Source organism: Urocitellus parryii, chromosome 7, assembly GCF_045843805.1.
Source record: "Urocitellus parryii isolate mUroPar1 chromosome 7, mUroPar1.hap1, whole genome shotgun sequence".
NCBI classification, from domain to species: domain Eukaryota; kingdom Metazoa; phylum Chordata; class Mammalia; order Rodentia; family Sciuridae; genus Urocitellus; species Urocitellus parryii.
This window is the reverse complement of record NC_135537.1, coordinates 170,215,298-170,241,008: the sequence shown is the minus strand read 5'-3', so window position 1 is coordinate 170,241,008 and position 25,711 is coordinate 170,215,298. Positions and strand designations below refer to the sequence as shown.

At 38.8% G+C, this 25,711-nt stretch overlaps 1 protein-coding gene and 1 non-coding gene across 6 annotated transcripts in view; both read left to right on the top strand.

Moving 5' to 3' along the window:
- Positions 1-25,711, top strand: part of Bptf (bromodomain PHD finger transcription factor) — a 134,668-nt gene that overhangs the window by 7,606 nt on the left and 101,351 nt on the right. The window lies entirely within an intron of this gene.
- LOC113192229 (small Cajal body-specific RNA 23) lies at positions 24,297-24,419 on the top strand. Its single transcript, XR_003301990.1, has one exon.

The following is a 25,711-nucleotide window of genomic DNA, read 5'->3' as shown; positions in this document are numbered from 1 at the left end:
GTGAGAATTTGGTGATTCTAGATGAGTCTTTTTTGATTGTCGGATCTAGGGAGGTGATTTAAAAAAAAAAAAATTTAGGGCTGGGGTTGTAGCTCAGTGGTAGAGCATTTGCCTAGTACGCGTGAGGCCCTGGGTTGGATCCTCAGCACCACATAAAAATAAATAAATAAAAATAAAGATACGTGTCCATCTACAATGAAAAATAATATTTAAAAAATTTTTAGGGCTGGGGATGTGGCTCAAGCGGTAGCGTGCTCGCCTGGCATGCACGGGGCGCTGGGTTCGATCCTCAGCATAAAATAAAATAAAGATGTTGTGTCCACCGAAAACTAAAAAATAAATATTAAAAAGTCTCTCTCTCTCTCTTTCAAAAAAAATTTTTTAGTTGTTGACAGACCTTTATTTTATTCATTTATTTATATGCGGTGCTGAGAATCAAACCCAGTGCCACACATATGCAAGGCAAGTGTTCTACCACTGAACCACACCCCCTCCCATGTTATTTGTTGTAGCATAATGATTTAGGGTAGAATTTGGAACCACATTTCATGGGTTAAATCTGGGGAATCTGTTTTTTTTTTTTTTTAATTTGGTATTGGGGATTGAACCCAGGGATCCTTAACCACTGGGCCACATCCCCAACCCTTTTGAGTTTTTATTTTGAGATAGGGTCTTGGTAAGTTACTTAAAGGACCTTGTTAAATTGCTGAAGCTGGTTTTGAGCTTGCAGTCAGTCCTTCTGCCTCAGCCTCCTGAGTTGCTGGGATTCTGGGCGTGGGCCACCGTGCCCAGCAGTTCCTTAATTTTCTGTGCCTCACCTTTCTCATTTGTAAAATAGAGATATAGTACTGAATTCAATGTGTTAGTATTAAATGGATTAATAGGAGTTGAAATGCCTGCAACTGTACCTGGCACATGGCAGAGTCAATCAGTGTTAGCTCTTATTGTCTTGATTTTTTTTTTCTCCCTTCAACTGTAGATGGTGATTCTGTGAAGATTGCTTATTGTATAGTAGTGAAGTTGTATTTTATTGTATCAAATACTGCCAGTTGACTCATAAGATAAAAATAGTTTGAGGAACACATTTAAGTAAAAATGCAGGTTAAGCTGCACATGGTGGTGTAGGCTTGTAATCCCATCCCAGCGACTAGGGAGGCTGAGACAAGAGGATCGAAAGTTCAAAGCCAGCCTCAGCAAAAAGCAAGGGGTGGGGGGATCCTGGGGTTGTGGCTCAGTGGTAGAGCACTTGGCTAGCATTAGCGTGTGTGAGGCACAGGGCTCAATTCTCAGCACCACATACAAATAAGTAGAATAAAGGTTCATCAACAACTAAAAAAAATATTTTAAAAGAAAGAAAGAAAAAAGGCACTAAGCAACTCACTGACACCCTTTCTCTAAATAAAATACAAAATAGGGCTGGGGGTGTGTCTGAGTAGTTGAGTGCCCCTGAGTTCAATCCCTGGTACAGAAAAAAAAAAAAAAACAGGTTAAAGTAGAGCTTTATTCTTCCCCCATGTAGTAGAAATGTTAAATGTTGTTCATTTAAAAATTTTAATTCATCTGACATCAGATTTATTGCTCAACTCTAACAATGAGGTGACCACTAGAAGCGTATTTATATTTGTTCCATTTTTAATAACATTTTAATCAATATAGTTAAGATAATCTGGATCATAGTAAACATTGTTTTGTACTTGATATATGGCAAAATATTTCTTATCATTTTTTATTCGTCAAAGTAGTACATGAATGTAGAGAAAAGAAATTAAAACAATGTTAAAAGTTTATGGCAAACAAAAGTAGTTCCCTGCTGCACCTCTTTTCCCTGAGGCCTCTTCAGAGTCAGGGCTTTCTCTCTTACTGCTGTTCTGTCCTGTTCTGTTTTACTGTGGTATTTACTACAGTATTTTATTTTATTTATTTTTATTTTTAAATATTTATTTATTTATTTGTTATTGGCTGACACAACATCTTTGTTGGTATGTGGTGCTGAGGATCGAACCCGGGCCGCACGCATGCCAGGCGAGCGCGCTACCGCTTGAGCCACATCCCCAGCCCTCAGTATTTTATTTTTAAAAAATATTTATTTATTTATTTATTCTGATTTGTTATACATGATGGCAGAATGAAATTCATTTCATATTATACATATAGAGCACAATTTTTCAAGACACTGGTTGTACACAGAATGATTTCACGTGATTCATGTCTTATACACGTACCTAGGGTAAAGATGTCTAACTCACTCCACCATCATTCCCACCCCCTAGTCCCCTCCCTTCCCCTCCCTTCCCTTTGCCCTATCTAAAGTTCCTCCATTTCTCCCGTGCTCCGAGCTCCCCCCCATCGCCATTATGCATCTGCATCCTCATATCAAAGAAAACATTTGGCCTTTGATTTTTTGGGATTGGCTTGCTTCACTTAGCAATATATTCTCCAACTTCATCCATTTACCTGCAAATGCCGTGATTTTATTCTCTCTCTTTTTTTTTTTTTACATTGATGATTCAATTTATTTATTTATTTATTTATTTATTTTTTATTGGTTGTTCAAAACCTTACAAGGCTCTTGACGATTTTATTCTCTTTTAATGCTAAGTAATTTTCTATAGGGAAACCAAAGTTTCCCTATCCATTCATCTACTGAAGGGCATCTAGGTTGGTTCCACAGTTTAGCTATTGTGAATTGTGCTGCTACAAACATTGATGTGGCTGTGTCCCTTAATACGCTGTTTTTAAGTCCTTTGGGTATAAACTGAGGAGTGGGATAGCTGGGTCAAATGGTGGTTCCCTTCCCAGTTTTCCAAGGAATCTCCATACTGCTTTCTGTATTGGCTGCACCAATTTGCAGTCCTACCAGCAATGTATGAGTGTGCCTTTCTCCCCACATCCTCGCCAACACTTATTGTTGTCTGTATTCTTTTTTGTTGTAAATGAATTTTATGTATGTATGTATGTATGTATGTGCGTATGTGCTAGGGATTGAACTCAGAGGCACTTGACCACTGAGCCACATTCCAGCCCTATTTTTGTATTTTATTAGAGACAGGGTCTCACTGAGTTGTTTAGTGCCTTGCTAACTTGCTGAGGCTGGGTTTGAACCTGCAGTTCTCCTGCCCCTGCCTCCGGATCCGCTGGGATTACAGGTATGTGCCACCATGCCTGGCTTGGAATCAATTTTTATTTCAGCTTCTAGATATTAATTTTCAAAAGCTATTTTCTTTGTTTCCCCCCTTTTTTTTAGAGAGAGAGAGAGAGAATTTTTTTTTTTAATATTTATTTTTCAGTTCTCGGTGGACACAACATCTTTGCTGGTATGTGGTGCTGAGGATTGAACCCGGGCCGCACGCATGCCAGGCGAGCGCGCTACCGCTTGAGCCACATCCCCAGCCCTCTTTGTTCCTTTTTTATAGCATCCTGTTCATTTTATATTTCTCTGGGAATACTAATAATTTTTAAAAAGTATTGATTTTCAGTTTACATATACATTAAAATTCATCCTTGTTAGTGTATAATTTTTAAGTTTTGGCGAACAGCCATGTAATCACTACTTTATAGAAGGTCCCATCACTACTCCTCCCAAATGCCCTTGTGCTTCTTTTTTTTTTTTTTAATTGTAGTAGAGCCTCACACAAGCTAGGCAAGTACTGAGCTCTATCCCCCACCCTTTTAAAATTATTTTTATTATCATTATTTTTTTGATACCAGGGATTGAACTCAGGGCACTCAGCCACTGAGCCACATCGCCACCCCCACCCCCCCCCTTTTTTTTTGTACCTGAGATTGAATTCAGGGGTACTCATCTACTGAGCCACATTCCAGCCTATTCTGTATTTTATTTAGAGACAGGGTCTCACTGAGTTGCTTAACAACTTGTTTTTGCCGAGGCTGGCTTTGAACTTGTGATCCTCCTGCCTCAGCCTCCCCAGCCTCTGGGGTCACAGGTGTGTGCCATCATATCCAGCTTTTTAAAAATTTTGACACTAGAGTCTCACTAAGTTGCTGAGGCTGTCCTCAAATTTGTGATCCTTCTTCCTCAACTTTCCAGATAACTCAAATTCCATGCATGTCCCACCATTCCTGCCCTTGTGCTTTTCTGATCAACTCCTACTTCTGCCCTCTGGCCACCACTGATTTATTTTCTGTTCTTTAATTTTGCCTTTTACTGAATGTTATAAATGAAATTATATACCTTGTAGGCTTTTTGAGTCCAATTTTTTTTTTTGTTACCTAGTAATGTTTTAGAAATTTGGTCAAGGTATTGCTTATATCAATAGGTCATCAGTTTTTGTCACAGCGTAGTATAGCCCATTATGTGGTTATACCACAGTTGGTTTATCCATCCACTAAGACATTTGGGTGTTTCCACGGTTTTGAAGATTATGAATAAAGCTGCTCAACTATCGTTTTGTGTGAACATAAGTTTTTCTTACTCATCATTAAATAACTAGGAGTGGAATCACTGGGGTTATATGTTGAGTGTATTTCAATTGTTTTATAAGCAATTGTTCCTGGGTGTGGTGAGCATGACTGTAACCCAAGCAACCCTGGAGGCTGAGGCAGGAGGATCATAAGTTGGAGGCCAACCTCAACAATTTTCTGAGACTCTAGGTAACTTGAAGCACCCTGTCTCAAAATTAAAAGGGTTGGGGAAGTAACTCTGTAGTAAAGCACCCTGGGATACAATCCCAAACCCCTCAAAAGCAGTTGCCAAACTGTTTTCCAAAATGGTGTTGCCATATTATTTTCCCAATAGCAATATATGAGAATTCCAGTCATTCTAATAGCTATGTAGTGTTTGTTATGTTTCATTATGGTTTTCCAATATCATTTTTATATATTTTACATTGGAATAATTTTGTTTATGCCAGTAATATACAAAGCCCATGTCACCCAGCATTGACTGTTTAAAAACTGTCTCTGGCCAAGCGTGTTGGCACATGCCTGTAAATCTTGCTCCGGGGAGGAGGTGGTGAGGCAGCAGAATTGCAAGTTCAGGGCCATCTGGGTTATTTAGTGAAATCCTGTCTGAAAATTAAAAAAGAAAAAAGGGGGTGAGGCTGGGGATGTAGCTCAGAATCCTCCAGGGTTCAATCCCCAGTATGCTAGAAACAAAAAAAAGGGCTGGGGCCGCAGCTGAGTGGCGGAGCGCCTGCCTCGCATGTGTGGGGCATTGGTTCAATCCTTAGCACTACATAAAAATAAAGATATCGGGTCCATCTACAACTAAAAAAATATTTACCCCCCCAAAACCAAAAACCAAAAACAACAAGAACAACAAAAACCATCACTGCATTTCATGGGTTAAAAGTTCTATTAGAATCTGAATTTCTTTGACTTCTTCATTGATTTATTCATTTCTTCTTTTCTTTTTCTTTTTTTGTTTTATTCATTTATTAAAAAAATACCTATTGAGTGCATGCTGTGTTCCAGTTGCTATCTTGGATACAATAGTGATTAATTATATCAAATATGGCCCCAGCTCTAATGAGGTTTCTCCAGAAGCAGGACAGGCATTCTGTGTATCAGCAAGAAAAATGTTTCAAAAGGGGACAAGTAAATATAATTGCGTCAGCAGGGCACAGAGAGAAGTCTTTCCTGAAGAAGTCTTTCCTGAAGCTCAAAGTTAGAGTAACCAGGTAAAAGGAGGAGAAAAAGGGTTCTATACCACATACAGTAAATGGGAGGGAAAAACGTGAGTACTTTTAAGTAAGGCATCATGTGATCAGATTTGTGTTCTTTAAAGTGTCTCTGAGCCAGGTGTGGTAGTGCATATCTCCCAGCAAGTTGGGAGGCTGAGACAGGAGGATTGCAAGTTGAGGCCAGATTGAGCAATTTAGTGAGACCCTATCTCAAAATAAAAGAACTAAAAAAGGACTGTGAGGGTATAGCTCAGTGGTAAAAGTGCCCCTGGGTTCAATCCTTAGTACTGGGGTAGGAGGATAGTGGCACCCAAGTCTCTCTGTCTATGGAAAGAGATTGAATTGGAGTGGTTCAGATAAGAAGAGAGTAAGGGAGCTAGGCTGTTGAAGTAGACACATCCTGGGTTGGCATTGGTGGGAATGGAGGGTAATATTTCAGAAAATCATTCAGGAGTTAGAATGGCTTCCTAGTGATGTATTTGCCTGGGCTGGGTTGTGGTGGTGAGAAGAAAAAGGGATCAAGGATGACTGGACTTCTAAATCTCCCTTATTGTTGGTTTCCTTATTTTTATTTCTTATCACTTTGAATTTGTTCTTCAAGTAAGACTGAGTTCTTTGTAGTTGTCACAAACTGTAGTTACTCTCTGCTGTGCTCACTGCCTTCTTGTCACCCGTCACGCCCTCACTTCTGCGGGCCTTCTCTATGATTCCCCTTGTCTCATCGTGGGCTAAGTTGCTCTCCAGCCCCCTGTGCCATTTCCCAGCACCATGCGTGCGTCTCTCTGTTTAGTTTCCAGTTATGTGGGGGTTTTCTAAGTATCTTTCTGGGACTGCTTTCCAGTTTGATTTCATTATGTTCAAATAGCATACTTCATTGCCCTTATTTTGTTCAACATTTTTAGAGCTTTGTTTTGCACTCTGAAATATTGTCTGTCCAGGGGAATGCTCCATTTGCACTTGAAAATAAAGTGTATTCTGTTGTGGGGTGGGATAGTCCATTAATGTTAGTTAGGCAGGTTCTTTGGTAGTGTTAAGATTTTCTGTGTCTGCAGATTTTCTGACTACTTGTTTTATCGATTACTGGAGAGAGTAGTGTTAAGGTCTACAGCTAGTGTCAAGAATTTCTTTCTCCTAGGAGTTCTATCAGTGTGCAGGTATTTTGAAACTGTTATCAAGGTCATAAACCTTTAAAAAGGATTGTTTCATCCTCTTGATTATTTGACCCCCCTTTTTTTTTTTAAAGAGAGAGTGAGAGAGAGAGAGAGAATTTTTAATATTTATTTTTTAGTTCTCGGCGGACACAACATCTTTGTTGGTATGTGGTGCTGAGGATCGAACCCGGGCCGCACGCATGCCAGGCGAGCGCGCTACCGCTTGAGCCACATCCCCAGCCCTTGACCCCTTTATTGTTTTCTTTGTTAAGACATTAGACTGTGAAGTAGCTGTTTATTATCTGGCACCTCCTTCCTTGGCACCTTCTTTAGGGCTGGAGGGTCTCACCCAGGCTCCCCCTTTAGTTCCTGGCTCAGTCTCTAGTGTGCAGAAGGCAGCACAAGGTAACTGTTGACTGGGTCAAAGAAAGCCTCTGGGTTCTTTTCACCCTCTAGTTCTGGGCTGTGCAGTGCGGTAGCCACACTATTTAAGTTAATTAAAATGAAATTAAGCCTCTAGTTCCTCAGAGGCATTGTGGACATTGCAAGTGCTCAGCAGCCACATGTGGCTAGTGGCTTCTGTATTGCATCACACACAGCGCATTTGAGTCATTTCATATCATTGCAGAAAGTTTGCTTGGATAATTGTGTGGTAGCCTCTGTTGGTCCAATAAGAATTTACCTGACATCTCTTTTCCTCTGGACCTTTCTTTGCCCCAAATCCTGTGCTGCCTGGGTAGCCTCAGTAGTCTGGCTCTGGTCCTCTCTCAAGATTGTTGGCCCAGGGCTGGGGATGTGACTCAAGCGGTAGCGCGCTCGCCTGGCATGCGTGCGGCCCGGGTTCGATTCTCAGCACCACATACCAACAAAGATGTTGTGTCCGCCGAGAACTAAAAATAATAGTAATAATAGTAAATATTAAAAAAATTCTCTCTCTCTCTCTCTCTCTCTCTCTCTCTCTCTCTCTCTCTCTCCCCCCCCTCTCTTAAAAAATAAAAAAATAAATAAATAAAGGTGTACTTAAAAAAAAAAAAAGATAGTTGGCCCAGTTTTGTGTATATGATAGTATTGCATTTCTGTGGTAAGTGGTGGGGTCTTTGAGATGCCTGTACATTATTTGATGTTCTTGGTGGTGGGGGTGAGGGGGGGGGGAGAGGCAGTTAATAATGTTCCAGAGCCTGCCACAGTTCTGACAAAATCAAGGCAAATTTGGCAGTGTTAAGATTTTCTTAAGATCTTATATATAGATAAAACAGGAAGGATTAGGATTCAGACTTGGTTGAGGAATTTAATGTGATAACTCAAACCAGCATGGTGGTAGATGTCTTTAATCTCAGTGACTCCAGGAGGCTGAAGCAAGAGGATTATAAGTTTCGCGCCAGCCTTGGCAAGTTAGCAAGACCCTTAGCAACTTAATGAGACCCTGTCTCAAAATAAAAAGGACAGGGGATGTAGCTCAGTGATACAGTGCCAGTATATTCAATCCCCAGCACCAAAAAAAGAAAAAAAGGGGGGAGAGAATTCAATCCTTCCTATGTTGTAAAACTAAAAGTTATAGTATGTGTACCGAATTGTAAAATACTAGTGCTTCCCAGTACGTCTGTATGTCTGGGCTATTTAATATGTAAAACCTCTTTCTCAAGAGTTAACTGCCAAATTGGGTGTGGTGGTACATGTAATCCTGTAATCTAAGCCACTTGGGAGTCTGAGGTAGGAGGATCATGAGTTTGAGGCCAGCCTTGGCAATTCAGTGAAATTCTGTCTCAAAATAAAAAATAAAAGGTCTGGGATGTAGTTCAGTGATAAAGGGCCCTTGGGTTCAATTCCTGGTACCACACAAAAATAAATAAATGGTGACAACCGAATTATTTAGCTAATGTTAGTTTTCAAGGAAGAGATACCCCCCCCCCTTTTTTTTTGACTAGAATGCTTTTTTGATTTAAAGGTTAAGTTGCAGCCATGGAACCTCCTGAAGTTTTCTAAGAAAGCTAAGTGTTTAGCCTCCTCTCTCCTCATGGATTTGTTCTGTAATTCACACACTGGAGACAGCCTGGCCAAGTGACTCATACTGAATGGCACTGTTCAGTAGGTGCAGTTTCTATATTTTACTAGAAACATGGCTTCCTGCTTAATTTCAATATGTTCACATTACCTCCTTTGAGGTCTGTTTATAGCATATTCTATTTATGAAACTTAAAAAGTATTTCAGAAATGCACATATTAATCAGAGTGGAATTTTTCTTGTCCTTTTTCCTTTCTAATGTGTGCACAACTATATTGAGACTTGTCTGAGGAAATAATTCAACATTAAAAATAGCTAATACAATTTTAGCCCCTCCCATCAGCTCAGTTTTCCCTGTTCTAGAAATCAAATTATTTCACACACTTCTTAAAGTCTTAGTCCTTTTTTTAAGTTGTTGATGGGCCTTTATTTCATTTGTTTTTACATGTGGTGCTGAGAATTGAACCCAGTACCTCACACATGCAAGTCAAGCTCTCTACCACTGAGCTACAACCCCAGCCCTACTTTTGTTATTTATTTATTTTTTTTAGAGAGAGTGAGCCCATTGAGCATTTAAAAAAATTTTTAACTGGGGCTGGGGATGTGGCTCAAGCGGTAGCGCGCTCGCCTGGCATGCGTGCGGCCCGGGTTCGATCCTCAGCACCACATACCAACAAAGATGTTGTGTCCGCCGAGAACTAGAAAATAAATATTAAAAATTCTCTCTCTCTCTCTCTCTCTCTCTCTCTCCTCTCTCACTCTCTCTTTAAAAAAAAATTTTTTTTAACTGTTAGTGGATCTTTATTTATTTATATATGGTGCTGAGAATTGAACTCTGTGCCTCATATATCTTAGGCAAATGCTCTATTGCTGAGCCACAACCAGCCCAGTACCTTTGTTTTTTCCTTAACCATGACCATACTCATTTTTCAAAGTATTGTATAAGTAGTGCACATTTTAATATGATTTTTCTGTAATTTTAGATACGTACTCAAATTTTTGAGTTTGAATTTTCCAGGTGAGAGGCCTTCGATTGCTGATCCTCAGTAAACTTGGAAGCCTGACTTCTGGGTAGTTGTTGAGTTCCTCTGTCTCAGAAGTGGAGATTGTTGATGGTAGAGGTCATAAACTCGCACACTCACAGAGTCCTAGCATGTCAAGATGCGAACTGTCCTTTTTTTTACTTTATTAACACATAACTACATATGTTATTTGTATTAATTTGCCTAAAAATTTAGTTGTATTGAGGGGCTGGGGATAGAACTCATTTCTAGTGTGCTTCTTTCACATAAATGAGGCCCTGGGTTCCATCCCCAGCACCTGCCTCCCCCAAAACAAACAGAAAAATTTCAGTCTCTTTTTGCTTTTACAGACATTGCTATCCTAAATGTGTTAGACATGTAACTTTAAAAAAAAAAATATATATATTTTTTAGTTGTTGATGGACCTTTATTTTATTCATTTATTTATATGTTATGCTGAGAATCAAACCCAGTGCTCACATAAGTGAGGCAAGTGCTTTACCACTGAGCCACAACCCCAGCCCTAGACATGTATCTTTAGTCACTTATGTTGGTGTTTCTTTCTGTAGGGTATTTTCCTAGACTGTGAGGAGTGTGTGCCCTTTGAAAGTCTAAACCAGGTTATACTCCCTTCACTTGTCTGTTGTAACCTTTTTTCCGTAAAGGGCCAGATAGGAAATCTTTTAGGCTTGCAGTCCCTGTTACAACTCTGCAGTTGTAGTACAGAAGCAGCCATAGACAATATGTAAATGAATGAGTGGTGTTCTAATCATATTTTATGGACACTACAATTTGAATTTTACGTAGTTTTCAAATTACCAAATACTGTAATTTGGTTGATTATTTTCCCACTCATTTAGCTCTCCTGGGCCCAAGAATAACAGGTGATGGGCTGACCCTAATTGCTTATCTCCAGCTTCCTCACCTAAGTTTCAAAGATTTTCTTCTTTGATTTCTTTCAAATGTTTTATAGTTTTAGGTTTTATATTTAGATGTATGATTCATTTGTAGTTTTTAATAAGATGTGAGCTAGGGGAGTTACTTTTTCTATAAGATATGAGATAAGGCTTGAGATTCTTTCTTTTACATATAGATGCCTGGTTGTTCTGATATTCTATATTTGTTTATTTATTTATTTTTTTGTGGCACTGAGGATTGAACCCAGGGCCTTGTGCATGCTACATAAGTGCTCTACCACTAAACTATATCCCCAGCCCATTTATTGAAATGGTTCCTCCATTGCATTTCCTTTTCTACTGCATCTGTGTCAAAATATAACTAGATTGTTATGCTAGTCTGACTCTGTTCCAGTGATCTGTTCTTTTTTTTTTTTTTTTGAGACGTGGTCTCCCTATGTTGCTGAGGCTGCCCTTGCCCTTGCAGTCCTTCTGCCTCAGTCTCCTGGGTAGCTGGGATCAGAATCGTGTACCACCATGCCCAGTTCCTCTCCATCCTTTTTTTTTTTCCACGGGTACCAGGGATTGAACTCAGGGACACTCAGCCCCTGAGCCACATCCCCAGCTCTATTTTGTATTTTATTTAGAGACTACAAAAGGTCTCACCGAATTGCTTAGTGCCTCACTTTTGCTTGAGGCTGGCTTTGAACTCGAGATCCTCCTGTCTTAGCCTCTTGAGCTGTTGTAGGTGTGTACCACCATGCCTGGCTCCTATCTGTTCTTTTGTTTCAATAATCTTTTTTTAGTTTTTGTAATTGTAGACAGACAGAATGTCTTTATTTTATTTTATTTATTTTTATGTGGTGCTGAGTATTGAACCCAGTGCGTCATGCATGCTAGGCAAGTGCTCTGCCACTGAGCTACAACTCCAGCTCAGCAGTAATCTTGTTTAATAGTTAAATTTTGAAATAAGGTAGGTATATCCAACTTTATTATTATTCAAAATCGTTTTGGGCTGGGTGCAGTGGTGTACACCTGTAATCCTAGCAGCTGGGGAGGCTGAGACAAGAAGATTGTGAGTTCAAAGCCAGCCTTAGTAATTTAGTGAGGTGCTAAGCAACTCATTAAGATCTTTTGTCATCTCTAAATAAAATACAAAATAGGGCTGGGATGTGACTCAATGGCTGAGTGCCCCTGAGTTCAATCCCTGGTACCCCCCCCCCCCCCCAACCACACACACTCACAAAGAATTATTTTGGCTATTTCACTTCTTGTGACTTTCCATTAAATTTTTTTTTTTTTTTTTTTTTAGTTGTAGATGGACACAGTATCTTTATTTTTATTTGGTGCTGAGGATTGAACCCAGTTCACACATGTGAGGCAAGCGCTCTACCACTGAGCTACAGCCCCAACTCCTTCATTTATGTTTTTTATTTTTTATTACTTGGTAGTTGTAGATGGACAGAATGCCTTTATTTTATTGATTTTTATGTGGTACTAAGGCTTGAACCCAGTGCCTCACTTGTGCTAGGCAAGTGCTCTGCCACTGAGCTATAGCCCTAGCCTCTGTGTTTTAATTAGTTTATTCATATCTACAAATCATTCTCTTGGGTTTTTTTTTTTTTTTTTTTTTTTTTAGTTTTTAGTTTTTGTTTTGGGACAGAGTCTCAGTAACAGAGACTGGCCTTGAACTTGGAATCCTCTTGTCTCTTGTCTCGGCCTCCCAAATTACTATGTTAGCCACTATTCCCAGTTTCCTATTGGGATGTTTTTCATTGGGATTATGTTGACTTTCTAGATCAGTTTTGGGAAAAATGATATATTAATAATACCGAATCTTGCCATCTCTTAATTCAGGTTTTTTAGTTTTCCAGCATACTGGTCCTTCATGTGTTGTTACATTGATACCTAAGTATTTCATGATTTTTTTGGGTGCTATTGTCATTGGTACTCTTTTTTTTGCACATGGGGATCAAGTCCAGGTTCTGCACATGGCAGGCAAGCACCACAGAGTATACACCCCCTACCACTGTACTACTTTTTAAAATTTGAATTTCCAGTTATTTGTTATTAATAATAAAAAATGCAGTTGGTTTTTCATATGTTGAATTTGTCAACTTGCTAAACTCACAAGTTTGTAGCTTTGTGTTTTTGTAGATTTCTTGGGATTTTTCTGCATAGGTAAATCATCTTGTATGACAGAGGTTGTTTTATTTCCTCCTTCTAATATGGATCACCTCCCTGTATTGCATTGGCTAGGACATTTAATATGATGTTGAGTGGTGAGAGTGAATGTCTTTGTTTTGTTTCTGGTATTTGGCTTAAAGCATTCAGTCTTTCATATTACATATTATTTAGCTGCTGTTTTTCAGATTGAAGATAGTTCCTGTTTAGTCGTTTTCTATTTTACTGAGAGTTTTATTAGTAATCGGTGCTGAATTTTGTTAAATTCTTTTTGGGGGCAGCTGTTCAAATGTTCATGTTTTTTTTTTTTTTTTTTTTTTTTGTTGTTGTTGTTAATCTGTTGATGTAGCAAATTACATAGATTGTTTTAAAATATTGAACCAGGTTTGTATTCCACAAGTTAAATCCCTTTTGGTTGTGATCTGTTATCCTTTTTATATTGCTGAATTCTCATACATGGTACTATTTTTAAAATTTTTTCCATTATTGGAGATGGACACAATATTTATTTTTATGTGGTGCTGAGGATTGAACCTAGTGCCTCACACGTGAGAGGCAAGTACTCTTCCGCAGCCCTTTTCTGTATTTTATTTAGAGACAGGGTCTCTCTAAGTTGCTTAGTGCCTCGCCATTGCTGAGGCCGATTTTGAACTCATGATCCTCCTACGTTGCTGGGATTACAGGTGTGCGCCACCTCGCCTGGCCACACATTTTCTTTTTAAGTTGTTGATAGGCCTTTATTTAATTCATTTATTTATATGCGGTGCTAAGAATCGAACCCAGTGCCTCACGAGACATGCGAAGCAAGTGTTCTACCGCTGAGCCACAAACCCAGCCCCACAAGTGGTATTTTTAAATTTTTTTATGTTTGTGTTTATGAAAGATATTGGTCTGTAGTTTCCTTGTAATGTCTTCCTCTGATTTTGGTATCTGCTGACACATGATGAATTGGAAAGTTTGCTGCTTTTTCTGTAACTACAGGTGATTGTGTAGAATTGGAGTGATTCATTTGTTAATGGTTTGGTAGGATATGCTAAGTGAAGCCATCTGGGCTTGGAGTTTTCTTTGCTGGAAAGAAAATTTTCTCACTATGAATTCAGTTCCTCTGTTAGTTTATTGCAGTTATAAATTCCTTTTGAATGGCCTTTGTTTTTCTCTCATGCAGTTGGTTCCTTTTATTTGAGAGGTCCTATTTGTGAACATAAAGTTTATAATAATCCTTTATTATTCTTTTAATATCTCTATAATTTATAGTAATGTACTCATTGAAATTTGTGTTCTCTCTTTTTTGGCCTAATTGTCAGAAATTATCAATTTAGTTGATCTCAAAAGATGCAATTTTGGAGTTCATTGATTTATTTTTAAAATTTTTAAATATTTTTTTTGGTACCAGGGATTGAACTGAGGGGAGCTTAACTGCCGAGCCACATCCCCAGCTCTTAAATTTTTGAGGCAGGATCTTGCTAAGTTGTTTAGGGCCTCCCTAAGTTGCTGAGGCTAGCCTTGAACTTGCAGTCCTCTGCCTCAGCCTCCTTAGTCACTGGGATTATAGGCATTCACTACCACGCCTGACTGTCTATAGTTTTTCTCTTTTCTATTTTGTTGATTTCTGCTTTTTATTGTTTTCCTCCTACTTGCTTTGGGTTTAATTAACATTTCTTATTTCTAGTTTCTGAAAGCAGAAGTTTAAGATTATTGATTTAAGACCTTTCTTTTCTATTATAAGCATTAATTGCTGTAAACATCCCTCAAACAATTTTTTAGTTGTATTTTGCAGTTTCTGGTATGTTCCTTCTGATACGTCTCGCTAAATGCTGAGGCTGTCCTCAAATATGTGATCTTCCTGCCTCAGCCTTCTGAACTGCTAGGACTACAGGCATCCTCCACTATATCAGGCTTGAACCATGGATTTTTTTTGGGAAAAAATTTTTTTCTTTTTTGGTAGTTGTAGATGGACAGCATGTCTTTATTTTTATTTATTTATTTTTTTATTAGTTAACACATGACAATACAATGATCTTGACATATCATACATTTGAATCAAATGGGGTATAATTTCTCATTTTTCTGAGTGTACAGGTTGCAGAATCACATTGTTATTTGTTTATTTTTATGTGGTGCTGTGGATCAAACCCAGAACCTCACATGTATTAGGCAAGTGCTCTGCCACTTTGCCCCAGCCCCACTGCTGAGCCATGGATTTTTGAAGTGTAATAACTTTCAAACATTTGGATTTCCCAGATGTCCTTTTGTTAATGGTTTAACAGAATAATTTAATTCCATTATGGTCAGAGAACTTAGTATGATTAATTAAAAAAAGAAACTGAAATGTGCTTTATGTCCTGAAATCTTTTTGGGTGAATGTTCTATTTGCAATTGGAAAAAAAAGGTGTATTCTGTTGCTGTTGGAAAGGGTGTTCCATAAATGTCATTGATACCAAGTTGGTTGATAATGGTGTTAAGGTTTCTGAATCTGGGCTGATTTGTAGTCTACTTGTTCTGTTGATTGCTGAGAGAGGTGTTGAAATCTGCAACTACTGTTAGGTTTTATTCTCTTTCTCCTTGTAGTTTCATAGGTTTATTGTACATGTGTTTTGATGCTCTGTTCTAGGTGTATGAACATTTATAGTTGTTTTGTCCTCATGGTTATTTAATCCCTTTATTATTATGAAATGGCCTCTAGGCCTGGCAATATTTCTTGCTTTAAAAGCCACTCTTCCCGTAATCTCAGTGACTGGGGAGGCAGAGGCAGAAGGATTCCAAATTTTAGGCCATGTCTCAAAATATGAAAAGGCTGTGGATATAGCTCAGTGGCAAAGTGCCCCTGGTTCAATCTTCAGTACTTACCCCCTCCCCGCCAAAAAAAAAAACCAAACTATTCATTCATTCTCTCATTTCTCTTTGAGTTGGTGTGTTTGGACCATTTACATTTAATATAATGGATATGATATGGTTGGATAGAGGTTTGCTATTTTTTATATATATATATATATATATATATATATATATATATCTTCCCTTACCCCTTTTACCCTTTTATGTCTATTTTTGGATTAACTGAATATTTTTTTCATGTTTGATTTTAATTTATTGGACTTAATATCTGCTTTTTTAGTAATTGCTCTAGGAATTTCAGAACATACCTAATTACTTAGAGTTAGCATTTTAGTGCCCCTTTATTTACCCCCATGGTATAGTAGTTGTGTATCTATCTATCTATGTACATTGAAAACCCTGTAATCAGTGTTATAGTTTTTGCTTTCAACCATAGTACATACTTTAAAAAGCTTAAGAGGAAAAATAGTCTTTTGCTTTTTTTTTTTGGTTCTGGAGGTTGAACCTAGGGGCATTGAGCCTTATCCTCAGCCATTTTGAGAAGGGATCGTGCTAAGTTGCATAGGGGCTTGCTAAATGGCTGAGGCTGGCCTTGAACTTGTGATCCTCTTGCCTCAGCCTCCCAAGTCACTGGGATTACAGATGTGCACCACTGCATCCAGCTACTGTTTTGCTTCTTAATTTACCCCAGCTCAGCTACTCACCATTTCTTTCTTTCTTTTTTTTTGTACTGGGAATTGAATTCAGGGGCACTAGACCACTGAGCCACCTCCTCAGCCTTATTTTGTATTTTATTTAGATACAGGGTCTCACTGAGTTGCTTAGCACCTCACTTTTGCTGAGTGTGGCTTTGATCTCACGACCCTCCCGCCTCAGCCTCCTGAGCTGCTGGGATTATAGGTGTGCACCAAAATGCCTGGCCTGAAATTTTTATTTATAACATATACAGTTTCAAACATAAAAAAAGACCAAAACTGAGTGTAGCACGACAAATGCCCCGTGCATCCTTCACTTGGGTTCACCAGTTTTTAAGCATTTTTGTCACCTTTGTGTGTGTGCTGTCTTGAATTTTTAAATATTCTTTTTGCTCAACAATTTGATAGTAAATTGCCGATATCATGACACTTCACCTCCAAATAATTCATGTTCTCAAACTTTATATAATGATATATTTCGTTTCAAATTTCCCTAGGTGCCCTTACTGCCATTTTACCTCCTCCTCCATTCAGCATTCATTCAAGGATCATGTTTTGCATATAGTTGACATCTCTTTAGTGCCTTTTAATTTAAAGCAGTTCTTTCACCTTCTGCAGGCAAGTTTCTTTGTGACAGTGACATTTTCTAGTTGTCCATCCAATGTCTTATTAAATGTCTGACCATTGGGATTTGTCTGGTTGTTTTCTACATGCATGGATTCAGTTTATATACCTTTGGCAGGAAAACTCTGTAAAGGGTGCTGTGTCCCCAGCACACCTCATCAGGAGGCCCACCATTAATTTGTCCTGTTATTGATGGTGATCGGTTTGGTCACTTGATAAAGATAGTATCAGCCAAATTTCTTCCTTTGAAGCACACCCCCCACCTTTTTTGGTACTAGGGATGGAACCCAGGGATGCTTTACCACTGATCTACATCCCCAGCCCTTTTGAAAATTTTGAGATAGGGTATCACTCAGTTGTTAAGGCTATCCTCGAATTTGTGATCCTCCTGCCTCAACCTCCCAAGTTGCTGGAATTTGGGATTGCAGATGTGTGCTACCACACTTGGCCAAGTGTTTTTCCTAAACACTAGGGGAGAAAGGACAATGTAGTAAAGAGCATAAACATAGGAGACAGGTGGGTTTGTGTTTTAACTCTAACTCTGGTATGGGCTCTCACCTTAGACAAGGCATTTAGCCTCTATAAGCATCTTTGAAAGGAAGTAATAATATTACCTACTTCACGGAGTTTATCTGAGGATAAAATGAGATAATGTATTTAAAAGTGCCCAGCATAATTCCTAGCATATAGAAGGCACTCTGAAAGCTAGCAGCTTTTGTGTTATTACTGGCATGAAAGGATAGGGCATGGGGGCAGATGTAATGTGCCTTGTGAGTAAGTAGCCTTATGCTGGATTGGGAAGTATTGCAGATCAAAGGGTAAAGTCTTGATATGTTTAGCAATTCATTGTCTTCTTTCCTTTCTTCTGGAGATAGAACCCAGGGCTTCATGCATGCTAAGGCTCTCTACCACTGAGCTATACTGCCAGTCCCTTGTACACATGTGCATGAGTGCGTATGAAACAAGGGACTGGTTGTGTGTGTGTGTGTATGTGTGTGTGTGTATTTAATTTTATTTTAACTTTTTGATACTAGGGATTGAATTAAGGGGCACTTTACCCCTGAGCTACATCCCCAGTCCTTTTTATTTTTTTATTTTGAGACTGGATCTTGCTAAATTTCTGGGTTTGGCCTTGAATTTTAGATCCTTGTGTCTTAGCTTCCTGAGTCTCCCAGATTACAACAAACATGCATCATGATGCTTGGCTGGTTTCATAATATTTTAAAGATGACTATTAAATTCTTGCAGATTATTTAATTTTGCTGTGCCAATCATGGCTTATTATGTATAACTGTAGATAAGAGAATTAGATTTTATTACATGTAATGTATTAATTTATGCTGAATGTGCAATTTCCTCGTTCCTATTTAGCAATGCTGAGTTGTCCCTCTACCTGTAAATACCAGTTAGAAATAGGGGAGCATATTATATTATTTCCCCTTTAGAAACACACATTACATTTAGAATTCTTACGAAGTCTTGAAGTAAAATTATTCCTTTCAGAATTAAAAATAAAAATTTAAGTGTTGACTCTGAAGAATCATCAGTAACTTCTGGCAGTTAACCCTGGCATGACTTCATTCCTAGATCTCCACCCTCTGCAAGCATTTTGTTCACGGGTGTCACTAGTTCAACACATATTGTTTACTTCTGCAATACTGAAGTCACAATCTTTGTTCTAAAGAAGTTAACAAATGAACTCAGGGCACATGAACAATTGTAATAAAATGTGTTGATGCCACGATGGAGGGCTGTCCCCTCTGGTCAAAGAAGCACAGTGCCAGCAGGCGTACGGTAGCACAGACCATGGAGGTGACGCACTTTTGTTTTTGGTACTGGGAATTGAACTCAGAAGAGCTCTACCACTGAACTACACACCCAGCTCTTTTTTCTTTTTAGATAGGTCTCACCATTGCTAAGGCTGGCCTCCAACTGGTGATGCTCTTTCCTCAGTGGAGGTAACATTTGAGTGGGGCTTTGGAAAATGCCTTAGGTTTCTCAAAACTTTAGCAAAGTAAGGCAGTATCTATTTAAACTGTATAGACAGATTGGGTGTGGTGGGTCACACTGTAATCTCAGCAGTTTGGGAGGCTGAGGTGGGCGGATCACAAGTTGGAGGCTACCCTTAGCAGCTTAGCAAGGTTCTAAGCAACTTAGTGAGACCCTGTCTCAAAATAAATAAATAAAAGGGCTCGGGTAATGTGGCTCAGTGGTTAAACACCCCTGGATTCAATTCCTGGTACCAGAAACAAAACAAAACAAAACACACACACACACACACACACACACACACACACACACACACCTCATAGGGTTTTTTGATTTTAAAAATTAAGAAATTAATTAAACAAATACAGATTGTGACAACAGTGCATATTTTAAAAATTCAGGCATGTAGAACATTCCCTGCGGCAGTTAACACATGATGAGCACTTACAGCCAGTTCATTTAGAATTCTAAGAGGGCATCCCAGTGATAGACTTTTCCGTTACAGAATACAGTCCCCAAGAACGGCTAGGTCCTTTAAATTAAAGCATCTGTGCATAGCAACAGAATTCATCTATTAAAATAATAACCTGAGGTTGGGGCTGTGGCTCAGTGGTAAAGCACTTGCCTAGCATGTGTGTGGCGCTGGGTTCGATTCTCAGTACCACATATAAATTAATGAAGTAAAGGTCCATCATCAACAACAACAATAAAAAGATAATAACTTGGTAGGTGGTTCAGAGTCCTTGCCATTCAGGCTGAGGTTCACTCCCTCAACCAAGACTGTGCTGGAAATTCATTCATAAGTTGTTACTCTTTGGTTCTCTTTCAGGCAGACCACATTCCTTCTTTTTTTTGGGTAGGCTTATTAAGGTCTTTGATTAAACTTCAACTTCCTTTTACATCAGTCTTTTCCTAATCTTGCCTCCTGGGGCAACTTTTTCCTTCCCTTGCTTGAGTTTCCACGAAAGCCCTACATTTTCTTGGTATGAGGAATATCCAATTTCTTTAAAGCAGCAGTTTTCAAATTTGGCTGTACATCAGAATTATCTGGGGAGAAAGATGGAAATACAGTTTGCTAAGCTGCTCCTGGGTTGTATAAATTTGGGTTGTATTCGGAGAATGCTTAAAGGATGACTTAGCATCTCTACTGCAGTCTTAGGAAGGATTGTTTTAAGGCAACTTCTCAAACTTTAATGAGTGCATGAATCACCTGAAGATTTTTTTTTTTTTTAATATTTATTTAATTTTTTTTTTTTTAGTTCTCGGCAGACACAACATCTTTGTTGGTATGTGGTGCTGAGGATCGAACCCGGGCCGCACGCATGCCAGGCGAGCGCGCTACCGCTTGAGCCACATCCCCAGCCTCACCTGAAGATTTTGAGAAACCAGATCCAATTAGTAGACTTGTGTGGGGCCTGAAATTCTGAATCTGTCTCAACATCATTTTGAGTAGCAAGGCTTGAAGGGAACTCCTGGAATTTCAGCTAATGTTTATTGATTTTTACACATCTGGATCTCAAGGGAAAATAAACTTTCTATGTCATAGTTGATTTTCAAAGTGGGGTCCCCTGGGCTGGGGGTGTGGCTCAGTGGTAGAGCACATAGCTTGCCTGGCATGGCCAAGGCCCTGGGATTCCATCCTCAGCACTTAAAAAAAAAAAAAAAAAAAAAAAAGCGTAGTCCCCTGAACAGCACACTTAATATCCTGAAAATTGTCAGAATCAGATTCTCAGACTCCATCCTTTATCTATTTTAATCAGTCAGCCCTCCAGTGGTCCCCATGAGGAACACTGTTCTAGGGTTTCTTACATAGTCCTTTATTTCCTTACAGAGAAGTCAAAACACATTTCTAACATTTGCAAGCAATGTAAAGGCACCATTTTTGTATAATTGTGGACTAGCACTTCAAAACTACTGATTCTTTCAATGTTTATTAAGTAATATAAATTATGTGACACTTTTTTTTTTTTTAATGTACTTGGGATTGAACCCAGGGGCACTCAGCCACTGAGCCATACCCCAGCAATTTTTTGTTCTTGTTGTATTTTAGTTAGAGACAGGGTCTCCCAGAGTTGCCTAGCGCCTCACCATTGCTGAGACTGGCTTTGATCCTCCCGACTCAGCCTCCGAGCAGCTGGGATTACAGGCGTGTGGCATCACGCCAGGCAGGACACTTTTTAATATAAACAACATAAAACTCTCAACCTTTGAGGAGATTATATTCTAGTGGTGTTGTTAGCTACCGGGTCATCTATGTATCCATCCACAAGCAGTAGAAAAACTATTTACATGGTTTTAAATTGTTGAACCTTTTGTTTCAATGTCTTTGAGATTGATCCATGTTGATGTATGTAGCACTAAAGCCCTCAGGACTGCTCAATAGTATTCTAGCAAATGAATGTGCCACATTTTAACCATTTTCTTGCTGGTGGACATTTTGATTGTTTTCAGCTTGGTTGTTTCTTTGGTTTATAAATATCAAATGTTCTGCATGTGCGTGCGGAAGGATACTTTCTCCAAAGGTATTTTTCAAATAGTGGGCTGCAACCAGCTTTTTAAAAAAGTAGGGCTGGGCTGTAGCCCAGTGGCAGGGGGCTTGCTTAGCAGGTGTGAGGCCCTGGGTTCAATCCTTAGCATCACACAGAGATAAATGAGTAAAATAAATGCATGCTGTCCATCTACAACTACAAAAAATAAAAAAATAAAAAATAAAATAAATAAAATAAAAAGTAATGGAGGTGGGCTGGGGATGTGGCTCAAGCGGTAACGCGCTCGTCTGGTATGCGCAGGGCGCTGGGTTCGAGCCTCAGCACCACATAAAATAAAAAATAAAGATGTTGTGTCCTCCGAAAACTGAAAAATAAATAAATAAATAAATAAAAAGTAATGGAGGGGCTGTGGCTGTGGCTCAGTTGTAGAGCTCTCACCTAGTACGTGTGAGACCCTGGGTTTGATCCCCAGCACCACATAAAAAAATAAATAAAATAAAGGTATTGTGTCCAACTACAACTAAAAATACATTAAAAAAAAAAGTAATGGAGCAGTAGGCTAGGAGAGAAGAGATTATTGTAAGGCATATAGGAAGCCGAGGGTGGTGTCATGCCTGTAATTCTGGCTGGCACACTCTCAAATATCAACTATTTGGGAAGCTGAGGCAGGAAGATTGCATGTTGGAAGCCAGCCTGGGCAATTTTGCAAGACTGTCTCTCCGCCAAAAAAAAAAAAAAAAAAAAAAGTACCTCAGGGTGTAGCTCAGTTGTAGAATGCTTGTCTAGCAAGTGTGAAGTCCTGGGTTCCGTTTCAAGTAATGCAAAAATAAATAAGTAGTGTTTTGTAGAACTTTGGTTTTCAGTGGTATTTATACTGGATTAAGATGTGAAATGTATTTCCTACTGTGATCATGAGCAAACAAGTTTGCAGGCTGTTTTCTCCGGGTTGTATATAAGGCTTACACCTGATTAGCTAGAATTGTGATACCTCTTGATAATATAAACTGGTAATTTACTGATGTTTCTGGTGTTCTGTGTCCTTCCCAATAGTTTATTTGGTTGTTACCTTAAAATTTTTGTTCCTTGGCGAGTATGAAGCCATATCTCATTGTGTTTATTGTGTTTTACTTGCTTTTTCCTGTTAACTAGTGAGGTGGAGGTAATCCTTTTTTTTTTAAATACCAGGGATTGAACCCAGGTGCGTTTAACCACTGAACCACGCCCCCAGCCTTACTTATTTTTTGAGTCGGGTCTCATTAAGTTGCTTAGGGCCTCACTAAGTTGCTGAAGCTGGCTCTGAATTCAATTTTCTTTTAAATTAAGAGAAAAATATAATTAGATTAGTGATGAAAACAGTGACAACTATAACACTTACTGATATTAGTTAATTAATTAATTAAAAAATATTTTCTTAGTTGTAGGTGGACACAATATTATTTATTTATTTCTTTATTTTTTTTTTTTTAAGAGAGAGTGAGAGAGGAGAGAGAGAGAGAGAGAGAGAGAGAATTTTTATTTACTTTTTAGTTCTCGGCGGACACAACATCTTTGTTGGTATGTGGTGCTGAGGATCGAACCCGGGCCGCACGCATGCCAGGCGAGCGCGCTACCGCTGAGCCACATCCCCAGCCCTATTTCTTTATTTTTATGTGGTGCTGAGGATTGAACCCAGTGCCTCACACATGCAAGGCAAGTACTCTGCCACTGAGCCACAATCCCAGCCCCATTTTTTAAAAATTTATTTATTTATTTATTTTAGTTGTAGTTGGACACAGTACCTTTATTTATTTTTATGTGGTGCTGAAGATCGAATCCAGAGCCTTGCACATGCTAGGCGAGTGCTCTACCTCTGAGCCACAACCCCAACCCTGATATTTAAAAATATACTTCTGTGTGTTGCTACGGGGAAAAATATACTTCTGTGAGTAGTCAGAATGACTTTACTTGCTAATTATCAGGAGTGGAGAGCCTTAAGTGGTTTAATTTTATGTTCTGTCTTTTATTTCCTGTGATCCATGCTCAGTTCTATAAACCTCAATCTTTGATTTGATGTAATCCACCTTATATTTATATTCATACAGGATTATCAGTATTCATTATTAGGAACATTTTATTGATTTAAATATTAATGCTCCTTTTTTTTTCTTCCCCTTTTTTATGGTTCTGGAGATCAAACCCAGGGCTTGTGGTTGGTTGACATGCACTGTACCAATGAGCTCTACATCTCCAGCACCTGAACATTAAATTAATATTCTTGGCCATTTACATAAATGTTGTCCAGTATTTTCTTTTAAACTATTATAAAATACATCCATGAGATATTTAAAAACATATAAAAAGGTTAAAAAATTAATCTTTGTTCTTTTCCTGTCCCACATTTCTTCCTATAAACAAATACTTTTAAATGAGTCTGCTGGGCATGATGGCACATACCCGTAATCCCAGTGACTTGGGAGGCTGAGGCAGGAAGATCACAAGTTTGAGGCCCACATCAGCAACTTAGTGAGACCCTGTCTCCAAATAAAAAATAAAAAGGACCGGGGATGTGGCTCAGTGATAAAGTGCCTCTGGGTTTAATCCCCAGCGTTGCCCCCCCCCCAAAAAAAAATAAAAAAAAGATTCTTACGTGACCTCCATAGACAAATATTCTATCATTGTTCCCATCTTTTTTCCCTGTCCCTGTTTACTCAGATGACATCATTTTACTAATTTTTTTGTAACTGTCTGTTTCTTCCATTTATTCACAGATATTCACACTCATTCACAGCTGCTCACCAGGGCTGGGTCCTCTCCATGTGGTCCTGACCCACCCTCTGAGCAAGAGAATTGGGACTGGTTTGGGGGTATCCTGTCCAAGTGTGCACAGGACACCACGGTTTCCAGTACAACAAGTTAAACTAGTGCTGGGTGCAGTGGAACACATCTGTAATCCCAGCTACTTGGCTTTGAGAGTTTGAGGCCAGTCTTGGCAATTTAGGGAGACCCTGTCTCAAAATAAAAAGGGTAGAGGATGTTGCTCATTGGTAGAGCTGCCCTGCCTTCAATCCTCAGTTCCAAAAAATAAAAAATAGAAGATCGTTTTGTTTTGGCATGTGAGAAATTTACCTTATGTTTTTCAGATGCTAGATTTGATTTCCTTGTATAGGTCATCATTCATTTAACTACTGATGCATACTTAGGTTAAAAAGAAAAACTCCACAAAAGTTTAGCTTTTGTAAACCATAAAACAATTGTACAAGAATGAACTTAATGTTAATTGATGTCTTTAAAATTACTCCTGAAAATTAGGAATATGTTTACCATTCCTCAGAAAGTATAGTAACAAGAAGTAGTAGCTAGGTGTGGTGGCTCACACGTGTAATCCCAGTGATTTGGGAGTCCGAGGCAGGAGGATCCCAAGTTTGAGGCCAACTTTAGCAACTTAGTGAGACCCTTGTCTTAAAAAGAAAAAAAAGACTGGGGATATAGTTCAGTGTTGGAGCACTGGGTTCAATAACTAGTGTTGGGTTTAGTAACCAGTACTCTAAGATAAATAAGTAAACAATAAAACAATTGTAATAATATAGGCAGTAATTTAGGAATAACTTGTTACTTTTAATGAGTTTTCACATTTATAAAGCAGGGCTGATTGTAATATTTCACAGACGTGTTCAGAGGCTTACGTAAAATACATATATATGTGTCACAGGCTAATCTCTCCATTGTGTATAGTGATACATTGATACGCCTATATATGGCTGGGTCTCACATCTCATAAACTGGGGGACTGGGTGACTAAAAGTTAACTGATTCCTTAACTGCCTGTCCCTAGACAAGATATTTTTTCCTCCTAGTGTTGGAAGTCCTCTTCTGGCTTCTTCCTTTCTACTTTCCTTCCTGCTTCTGCCCTGAGGCTGTGCTTCACTTTGGGACTCCTGTCAGGAAGGACTCTGGCAGTCTACATGCTAAACTTGCTTCAGGTTGAGGGGGGTTTCTGTTTTGCAGCTGATGCTATGTAAGTTCTATTGTCCCCTACTCTTGTCATCTTTTTTTTAAGATGTGATGGACCTTTATTTTATTCATTTATTTATATGTGGTGCTGAGAATCTAATCCAGTGCCTCACACATGCTAGGCAAGCGCTCCACCACTGAGCTACAACCCCGGTCCCATATGCTTGTCATCTTATCTGTAGATGTTTTTTC